We start from the raw sequence: 10,913 nt of genomic DNA on the forward strand, positions 1-10,913 counted from the left end.
TATGAGTGACCTTGTTGAACAAATCAAACCTGAAGAGGACATCATGAGAAGTCCAGTTTGTAGTGCGTTGGTCAGATGTTCTGGAGTCCTAGACCCACAACTAGGTCTGAACAGGGTAGTCTTGGGCCCAAGCTACTAACCAGTCTGTGAGACCCGATACTACTTCAAGGCCATGTTGGCAAAGTGGACAAGTTTTCCTTCCTCCCTTTCCCGTTTTCTTTCCTTCTGTCTCTTCATTTTTCCTTCCATCTTTCTTCCTTTCCTTCTTCATTGTGTGCTAGGGATTGAACCCAGGACCTTGCAAGTGCACTGAGCTTGTCCTGGGTGATAGTGTCAGAGTGGATAGGACTGGAGGATGTCCAGCTATGTGGAGTCACTGTCCTAGATGATAGTGTCAGAGTGGACAGGACTGGAGGATGTCCAGCTATGCAGAGTCACTGTCTGGACGATAGTGTCAGAGTGGACAGGATTGGGGGATGTCCAGCTATGTGGAGTCACTGTCCTAGATGATAGTGTCAGAGTGGACAGGACTGGGGGATGTCCAGCTATGAGGAGTCACTGTCCTAGACGATAGTGTCAGAGTGGACAGGATTGGGGGATGTCCAGCTATGCGGAGTCACTGTCTGGACGATAGTGTCAGAGTGGACAGGACTGGGGGATGTCCAGCTATGTGGAGTCACTGTCCTGGGTGATAGTGTCAGAGTGGACAGGACTGGAGGATGTCCAGCTATGAGGAGTCGTTGTGTGCTAGTGTAAAGATCTCCCACACATCTGAGGTCACACAAGACTTGTTTAGATGGTGGTGTGAGAACAGAGGAAAGAGACGTTCTGCTTTTCCCAACTCGTGGAGTCGAGTCGGTTCTACTGCTCAGCGTCTGTATTCACTCAGCGTGCACTGTTATCTTTACGAGGATGCTTGTTCTTGTCCTGGTGCGGAGATAGTACGACTCTTCTTCGTTCTTTTAAAAACGTTTTTGGGTATTCTAATTCTTTTATCTTTCTGTGGCAATTCTAGAAGAAGCTTATTTATGTAAAAAATTATGTTGGTATTTTAAATGGATATGTTAAATCTTTAGATTAACCTGGGAAACATTTTCATTCCAAGATTAACTGCTTCAGCTCTTAAAAAGGACATCTTCACTTATTTAGTTCTCTTGATTTCTGCCAATACTTTGAAGTCTTCAAATATATAGACCTTTTGTTTGTGTATTTACAGCTAAGTACTTCATATCTTTTTTTTTTTTTTTTTTTTGGCAGGGTTTCTCTGTGCAGCCCTGGCTGTCCTGGAACTCGCTTTGCAGACCCGGTTTGCTTCGACTCACAGAGATCCACCTGCCTCTGCCTCCCAAGTGCTGGGATTAAAGGCGCGTGCCACCACACCTGGCAGCATTTCACATACCACACAGTTTCACAATTTTGCTTCCCAGTTGTTCGCTGTTAGAATGTAAACACGACCAGCTTTTTGCTCTGGGGATTGAGCCCAAGGCCTGTGCATGCCAAGCGTGTGCTTTACTACTGAGCTCCATCTGCAGTACACAAGACTGACTTTGCACCGCCCTTGTGTTCTGTGAAGTCCCATGCTGCATTTAAGAGATCTTTTTATAGCTTCTATGGGAAAGAAAGCTAGCCAGCAGGGAGAAAGCTTCTGTATCAGTACTAGTGTGATTTCTCTATATCCTGTCCCCACATGAGAGCTATGGCATGTGCACAACTTCACACACACACACACACACACAATATTCACAAACACATTCTCCCAACCTATATTGGAGAAGACTGATCCTAAATCAATAATATAAGATTTAAAGCTATCAGGCAACATAAGCAAATAATGCAAAGCAAGTAAAGAAAATAGCAAAGAACTGAGTAAAACTCGCTGGTCAGTGCATAACATGTACACAATGCCGTTTCTAACTGTATAGAAGTCCATGGAATTTTATTGACTTGCATCTAATTAATTTTGTTGTGTGATATTTTAAGTTATTTACAAGTCTCCCCTTCCCCGCCACCAAAGCAGGGTTTCTCTGTGTAACAGCTTTGGCTGTCCTGGAACTCTGTAGACCAGGCTGGCTTCGAACTCACAGAGATCCACCTGTCTTTGCCTCCTGATGCTGGGATTAAAGGTGTGCACCATCATTACCCAGATATTTGCAAGTTTTTAATAATAAAGTTTATAAAATTAAAAAAAAAATTGAAGTGCAATGCAGAAAATAATCAAGCCGGGTGGTGGTGGCACATGCCTTTAATCCCAGCACTCGGGAGGCAGAAACAGGCAGATCTCTGTGAGTTTGAGGACAACCTGGTCTACAGAGCAAGGTCCAGGACAGGCTCGAAAGCTACACAGAAACCCTGTCTCAACAAACAAACAAACAACAAACAACAAAAAACCCCAGAAAATAATCAAGTCAATAAAACTCAAAATTATGTTTTTAAAGATAACAAAATTTACAAACCTGTGGCTAAACTCACCAAGAAACAAAACAAAAAGATGAAAATTACTGATCTAAGGTCTGGGAAGATGGCTCATTGGATAAGCTGTTGCCAATCAGGTATGAGGACCAGAGTTTCGAACCCTAGAACTCAGACAAGTGCTGGGTGGCTGTGAAGCCACACCTCTAATTCCAGCTGTCAGAGTACAAAGACCAGGGATCCTAGCATATATGAATGAGCTCTGGATTCAATGAGAGATCTGCCTCAAAGAGTAAAAGTGAGCAAGGAAGGCTCCGGATGTCCATCATGGATATCCACATCTGCACACGTGTATACGCGCCACAAACACATATGTGTGCTAAACGTTAAAAGTTAGTGAACTAGAAATAGAAGGGAAGGGGCTGGAGAGATGGCTCAGAGGTTAAGAGCACTGGCTGATCTTCCGGAGGTCCTGAGTTCAATTCCTAGCAACCACATGGTGGCTCACAACCATCTGTAATGAGATCTGGTGCCCTCTTCTGGCCTGCAGGCATACAAGGAGGCTGAACACTGTGTACACAATAAATAAATCTTTTTTTTTAAAAAAGAAAGAACTAGAAGGGAAGAATTGACTGCTGACAATAGAGAAATTATAGGATTAGAAGACGTTCCAGGTACTTTTGAGGCTGAGTCCAAAGAACAGCTTGCGCCCAGGAGTTCTAGAGCATCCTGGGAAGCATAAAGACCCTGTCTAGGGTGGTTCAGTCCTTAGCAACAGATTTCCTCAAGTCATACAGCGGACTAAGTGGGATTCTTCTCTGTTGTTTGCCGGAGAAATTACTGTTTCATTTAAACCCACAAGTGGATTTGAGGCTTGTGAGGGCTGTGGGCATGTCTTGAGTGTAGGATTGCTTCCTGGAGCAGCTTCTGCCGCCCCTTCCTGGCAAGGGATCTGTGGACAGGGCAGTTTCCACCTTTCTTCTCAGTGTCAGGAACCTTTGGTGTTGCCCTCTCCAGGAACTTTTTTTCCTTCATGGGTCTCCAAAGCTTTTCTCTCCATCTCTCAATTTAGGGTAAAGTTTTAATTTTTCTTATTCAGACACTCTTTTATCACTTTTTTTTTTTTTAAAAAAAAAGAGAAAGGAGCAGACAGAGAGAATGGGGGAAAGGAGGGAAGGATTTGAATAATGCACGGGCAGAACAATTTATTTTTTAATAATTTATTTTTATTTTATGGTCATTGGTGTTTTGCCTACAACTCTGTCTGTGTTAGAGTGTCAAATCCCCTGGAAATGGCCTTATGACAGGTATGAGTTGCCATGTGGGTGTTGGGATTGAACCTGGCTCCTCTGGAAGAGCAGATAGTGCTGATAACCACTGAGCCATCTCTCCAGCCCTCTTGTGCTTTGTTTTTTAAGTCAGGGTTTTGCTATACTGCCCAGGATGCTCTAGAACTCCTGGGGTCAAGCTCTTCTTCGGACTCAGCTTGTCCTCAGACTCAAAAGGACCTGGAAGCTCTTTGGATCCTTTTGATTTCTCTGGAGTTGGACAGTTAAATTTCTCTTTTATTTCTATTTAGTGGCTTTTTAAAAAGTGTATGTATGTGTGTTGTGTGCTGCACGGGTGTGCATCTTTGCACGTGGGTGGGTGTACGTGTGTGTGTGTGCGTGTGTATGCATGCACACATGCACGTGGAGGTTGAGGCTGGCATCCAGATTTTTTCCTCAGTTCTTTGCTTTATTCTTTGAGGCAGAATGCCTCTGCTGAACCTAGAGCTCTCTGATGACCAGGCTAGCTAGCCAGTTTCCCTGGGGGACCCTCTATCTCTGCCTTCTGAGAGCTGGAATTACAGATGGACCTCCACACCCACACAGCTTTTGTGTGGGTTCTGGGGATCCAAACTCTGTTTCTTATGATTTGGTGGCAACATCCTCTCCACTGATACATCTTTTCATCCTTATTTCAGTAACTTTTGTCTTTTTTCCTTTGTTTCTTGGTGAGTCTAGCCAAGTTTGTCAATTTTGTTGTCTTTTAAAAATAACTTTGCCTTTTATTGCTTTGGCTAGTTGTTATCTGTATTGTACTCCAATGATCTTACTCTGTTCTTCCTTTCCTTCTACTTGCTTTGTGTTTGCTCACATTTTTCTAATTTCTTAAATTAGGAAGCTTAGGTTATTGACTTGGGATCCTTCTTTCCCAACATAGGCCATTTGCCTATATGGGTTTTGGGGGGTTATTTATTTGGGTTTGTTCGTTTATTTGAAATGACTTTATCTATCTATCTATCTATCTATCTATCTATCTATCTATCTATCTATTTATTGCATGCATGTGTTTTGCCTACACATGTGTGCTGGATATGTGCCTGTTGCCTGCAGAAACCATAAGAGGACACCAGATTCCTTGTAACTAGAGTTACAAATGGCTATAAATTGCCACATGGGGACTGAGAACCCAGGCCTGGTTCTCTGCAAGAGCTGCAAATGCTTTTAACTGCTGAGCCACCCTTTTGGCCCCTGTTGGTTTCTCTCTCTCTCTGTCTCTCTATAAGTGTGCACAGAGCGTGGCACAAGTGTGAAAGCCAGAGGACAGTTTTCTCTCTGCCATACTCTACAGAGATCAAAGTCACCCACCAAACTTGAGCAGCAAGTGGTGTTACTACGATTTTGCCAGCCTGTTTGGGTTTTCTTAATCAAGACATTGCCGTGTAGCTTAGGATGGGAATGAGTTTGTATTTTTGCCTCAGTTTCTCATCTGTTGGGAGTATAAGCATGCCTAACTTTTGCCCATCTATTTTATGGGTGTCCCCTTTTTATCTGTTAGCATTGAAACCGCTTCCTATATAATTCAGGAATTGTCCATTCTGGGGTTGCCACTGGGATGGTGGGGCTTTGCTTTAGGGATCTACTCTTAGATGCCAGCATCCAGGATCTAGCACCAGCTCTATTTTCAGTATCACCAAAAGTCTGAGGACACATCACCACCACCTCCACCAACAGCAATTCCTCCTCCTCCTCCGCTGCAGCAGCAGCAGCAGCAGCAGCAGCAGCAGCAGCAGCAGCACCACCACCACCACCACCAGCACCACCAGCACCACCAGTACCAGCAGCACCAGCAGCAGCACCAGCAGCAGCAGCAGCAGCAGCTTCATTGGCCTGGTTCTTTGGAATTATTTTGACTATATTTATCCAAAGCAGCACCTCTTTGTTCCTGCTTGTATGTCTTTTAGTCCCTCATCTTCATCTTTCTCAGGTATCTGGATTATATAGCAGCTTTTCAAAAACTTCCTGTGCTAAGGAGATGATTGAGTGGGTAAGAATGCTTGCTGTGCAAACATTAAGAACCTGAGTTCAAATTCCAGCATTCACATAAAAATCGGGTGTGGGGCTGGAGAGATGGCTGGGTGGTTAAGAGCACTGGCTGCTCTTCCAGAGGACCTGGATTTGATTCTCCCACATGGTGGTCACAGCTGTCTGTAATTCTCTCTAGTTCTAGGGAATCCAGCTTTCTCTTCTGATCTCTAGAGGTACCAGGCACACATGTGGTGCCCCAACACATATGCAGGTAAACCACTCATGCACATAAAATAAAATTAAAACGTGAAAATAGAAATCTAAGCGTGACTGTACCAGTAACCCTCCAGCACTGTGGCACTGAGGCAGGAGGATCACTGTGGCTTGCAGACCAGCAGCCTGGCTTCGGGTTCAGTAAGAGATCCTGGCTCAAAGGACAGAATTAGAATGGAATACTGGATATCCTCTTCTTGCCTCATGTGCAAACCATCCCCCAAATACTCTTATTCCACAGTCCCTGAAATAAAAATTAATAAATAAAAAGAGGGGAAAAAAATCCCAAAACAACAACAACAACAAAAAAAAAACAAAAAACAAACCCAACCAACCAACCAACCAAACAAACAAACAAAAACCCCAACCCAACCAAAACTGCTCCTTGTTAATGAAGTCAGCTGGTTGATGTCTGACTGCACATTCACGGCTCTGCTCGGCTCTCCAGTTTGGCTGGCTAAACCTTTCTGTATAAGTCAGGTCAGATATCACTTCCCACGGTAGCTTGGCCCTCACCTTGCCTAGACTAGCACAGCATCTGGTGCTCCCTTCCATCATCTTATCTGCTGGTTTGCAACATCGTGTGTTGTTGCTTCAGTCTGGTGGGCAAGACTCTAAGAGCAGGAACCGTGTTTCCTTTCCAGCGCCTGATTTGCAGTGGGGACTCAGAGACACAAACACAGATGTTCTGTGGATGTTATCTTTTATGACCTTAAATTCTTTATTTGCCTCAAAACAACGATTTTCAGTGTGGAACTTCACAACGATGCAGGCACTCCCAGGGCCTAAGGCCTTGGTTGTTCCTTTGAGCTCAGCTGTTCACTTTCCAGTTAATGAAATTTAGCGGATTACAGAACGTGTTGCCTCGCATTAATATATTAAAAGGCAAGAAAGAGATATTAAAAAGGCAGTTTTCTCTGCGTCCGTTTACCGCATCGAGAGAAGAGTTAATAAGGAGGCTGCTTTGTCTGGAAGCATTCCCCTGACAGAACATGTGGCTCGTTAATGGAATTGGCTTCAACTCAGAGACTCACAGCTGAAGGAAAGATCGTAAGATAGGTAAGAAAAATGTGCTCATGGCAAGACCTAGACTTTCCCCGTCTCTCTGAGAATTAGATTCTTTGAAGCCTCTCAGGTCTCCACCATAATAGACGTATCAAGGGCCTGGACGGCTCTGCCTGCTCTAAGTGATTTTGATCTTTTGATTTTGGACAGCTTAGGAAATAGACGAATATAATATGTACTTCCGGAGAAACCAGACAAAAGGATCTTAGACCAAGGAAACTACAGATTTAGTTAGCATGAGAGACTTACGTAGACTTAGGAGGAATCCAGAGAGAATTTTTATAAGTCTAGATTCTATGTAGGCCCTTTGTACAACAGTCCAAATTATACTTAGCTTTGAAATCCCTTGGTAAGTACGGAATACTCTTACACATGCTCTTAATCAGCTTTGATGGGCCCTGTGCCTTATGGGAACAGACTGAGAACAGCCGCAGTGTCCTGGAATCAGTGAGCAGTCCTCTGAAGATTATTGTTGTGTGTGTACATGATTGCAGAGGCAGGATGAGGGTGTCAGGTCCCCTGGAGCTGGAGTTAGAGGTAGCTGTGAGCCACCTGATGTGGGTGCCTGGAGCCAAGCTTAGGTCTTCTGCTAGAGTGGCAGGCGCTCTTCACTGCCAGGTCATCTCGCCAGCCCCAGATTTCGACTTCTAATAAAAGCTGCAGGAATTGGAAGGAAGCGTTAGGATGAGCGCTCCTCTAGGTCACAAGCAAGCTGCAGGGCATTGTTACCCTGAAAAAGAAATGCAGATGAACTCCTGGGTACCCCTCTGGTCCTGCAGTGACCTTTGTGGGCAAGTATAAGTAGAGATCATGGACCTGGGAAGAAGGACTCTGAGCTGGCACGGAGGACAGCTGGAGTGGGAGTTCATGGTTTAGTGAGAGATACAGTACACATGCGTGATTTTCCATGAAGTGACTTCTATAGGCTTAGAAATATTATATTTTCCCTCAAGGAAGCCCCGTTTCTCACATGCATAACCAAATGCTCATAAAACCTAGACCAACATGGCTAACAGGTACAAAGGATGGTTATAAAGAATCATGAAGTTGTTTTTTGGTTTGTTTGTTTTTTTTTTGTTTTTTGAGACAGGGTTTCTCTATCCTGGAACTAGCTCTGTAGACCAGGCTGGCCTCAAACTCCCAGAGTTCCACCTGCCTCTGCCTCCCAAGTGCTGGGATTACAGCTGTGCGCCACCACTGCCCAGCTGGAATTCTTACAGTTCTACAGAAGAGACACTGAACAAAGGGCTCCTGCTCAGGGCGGCAGGTGAGGATGATGAGAATGTGCCCCAGAAGGGCGGCGGGGGTGTGTGTGTGTTAAACATGGCATATCCCCTCATCTTGGTGATCTGGGGTGTTTTCACTGGCCCCCATTGAGCAGCCATTAGATATTTTGCTGGACAAATAAGAGTGTATGTATGAAGGAACTAGTGACATGGTGGAGTCACTGGTGGTGGGTGGTGTGGCTAGAGCGGGAACAGGCAGGGAGCAGAGACCCCTGTGTGTGTTACGCTGTTCTCAGGCTTTGAACTGCTCTAGAGGCTCTAGCTAATCCGTTGGAACCTTTCAGTCAGGAGCACTGTAACCTAATTTGGCTTTAGAAAGATCATCCTAGAAACTGCATGACATTTGAGTTAGGGAAATAGCGCAGTTGCCAAGAAATGATTTGGAGTCATTTGGAGCAGAGCAGATGAGGCACAGCAAGCATGCCTGGCACTGGGCCCAGGTAAAGCCTTAGGAATTCATTTGTTCGTTCCTTGAGTACCTATCATGCTTCAGGATTTGGGTTAGCCCCTAAGCTTAGAACAGTGAGTAGAGAGAGCACTTACTGCTCTTGTAGAGGGCCTAGACTCAGTTCCCAGCTCCCATATCTATCAGGCAGCTCATGGTTGTTTATAACTCTAGTTCCAAGGAATCCAGTGCCCTTTGGGCTCCACAAGTACCTCACATAGGTCTACACACACACACACACACCACACAAATAAAAATAACAAATATTAAAATCAATCAATAAAGCCCCACTTGAAACCTATCAAAGGTATAGACAAGAAAGCTGGAAATGGAAACCCTGTATTGCGGTGTGAGCAAAGAGGTTTCACAGGGATGCAGAGGAGAGGGTGTGTGGAGGTGAAGTGAGATGAACAAACGCTAGACAAGTGAAGTACTGGTGGGGCAGGGGAGGATGGAAGAGTGCTGGAGACGACACCAGTTATACGTGCTAAGCAAGTGTTCTACCACAGACCTACATAGCGAGTCCCCCCACATACACTCTGCCCACTGTGGTTTTCCTGAGACAATTTTGGCTAAGTAGCCTAGGCTGGCTTAAACTCACCATGGAACCTTTTGGTCCTCTAGTCTCTGCCTTCCAAGCACCGTGGTTACAGGCATATGCCACCAGGCTCAGTCAGTTTTAAAAGTTTTAATGACAGATTTCAATGGTGTATATTAAGCCCACTCAGTGTATCAAACAATGTGGATGTTACTGGGAATGTCTCAAAAGCAATTTCAGAGACGAGCTTGAAGGTAGGAACCAGACTGGACAGGCTATGGAAGATAATGGGGAGTTCTAAGATGTGTCTTGCCAATGTCTCCATCGTGATAAATGCCCACATTAGTGGGGTTTGGTGAGCACATCACACTTAACGTGGTTTCCCACGTGCCTAATGGACTTCCATGTGGGAAATGTCTCTCACTAAGACCATAAATGACAGTGAAGACTTAAACTCAGCGTGCTGGGTAGAGGAAGGAGAGTTGTATCTGTCTGCTGAGGATTTATTTTATTATGTCCCTCGGTCTTCCTTTTACATCCTGGACCACAGACCATGAAGAGCAGAAAAGGAGGACTTTGAACTTTTCAGACCTGTCTGTGGGGATTCCATGAAAGAGAAGAGACAGTTCAAGACCTCAGAGTTCCTTGTGGCTCTATATGAGGTTTACTGTTTCCACTAAACCCACTTGTTCAGCCTTCATAAGGTATTAGAGTTAAAAAGGAGTCGAGGTTCCCTGTTGTAGCTTCCGAAGGCACAGGAGTATCTGAAAACAAAAACCATTCAATAGTCTTAAAGCACTCCAGTGAGCAGAGACTTAGGAGTCTTAGAAAATGACGCCTATGGATTTTGAAAGCATTTTAGCTTCACATCATAGATACAGACAGACCACAAGAGAGGCTGTGTAGTGGCCGGTGAAGAGCCGGGGTCTGGAGTGAGGGACCTGAACTCAGACTGCAAAACCACACGTGGTAGGCGTGTGTTGTTGGGGATGGGTTCATATGGTCCTGATTCTGTCTCCTTAAGTGTGAAATGATCAAAGTGATGAATGTAAAGTTCTTTGCATCATAATTGGCATAAAGTACGTGCTAGTACATGTCAGTCATTACAGTATACAAGATGGCAAAGTTGTCAGATCAGTGCTGAGGTCTAAACTTCATAAACAACACCATGTCTGTTACATAGCTCTCGCCAAGCTTTCGGCCATGTGAATGCTGAGCTAGTGCATAGTTTTCTGCATTATTTAAGATCACTGTAGTTTGTAAATATAGTTCCTTTGTCTTGCCGTTGGCTCCTTTTTTGTTGTTGTTGTTTTTGTTTTTGAGATAGAGTTTCTCTGTGTGATAGCTTGGCTGTCCTGGAACTCACTTTGTAGTGTCTGAGCTCCACTTTCAAAGGAAAGAAATCCAATTCAAGTGAAAGAAAATATGTTGAAGAAATGGTTTATGCAATTGGGATCTTAAAGGCTACAGAGAGATGGTCACCCGTTTTGTTGCTACTCATGGGAGACCTGCCCTTTCCTAAACAGAACTGGAGGAGGCGTGGATTGGTGGGTGGGAACAGAGGTGTGGGCAGCTCACAACTGCCTGTAACTCCAGCTCCAGGG

This window comes from Chionomys nivalis, chromosome 16, assembly GCF_950005125.1.
Source record: "Chionomys nivalis chromosome 16, mChiNiv1.1, whole genome shotgun sequence".
NCBI lineage: Eukaryota > Metazoa > Chordata > Mammalia > Rodentia > Cricetidae > Chionomys > Chionomys nivalis.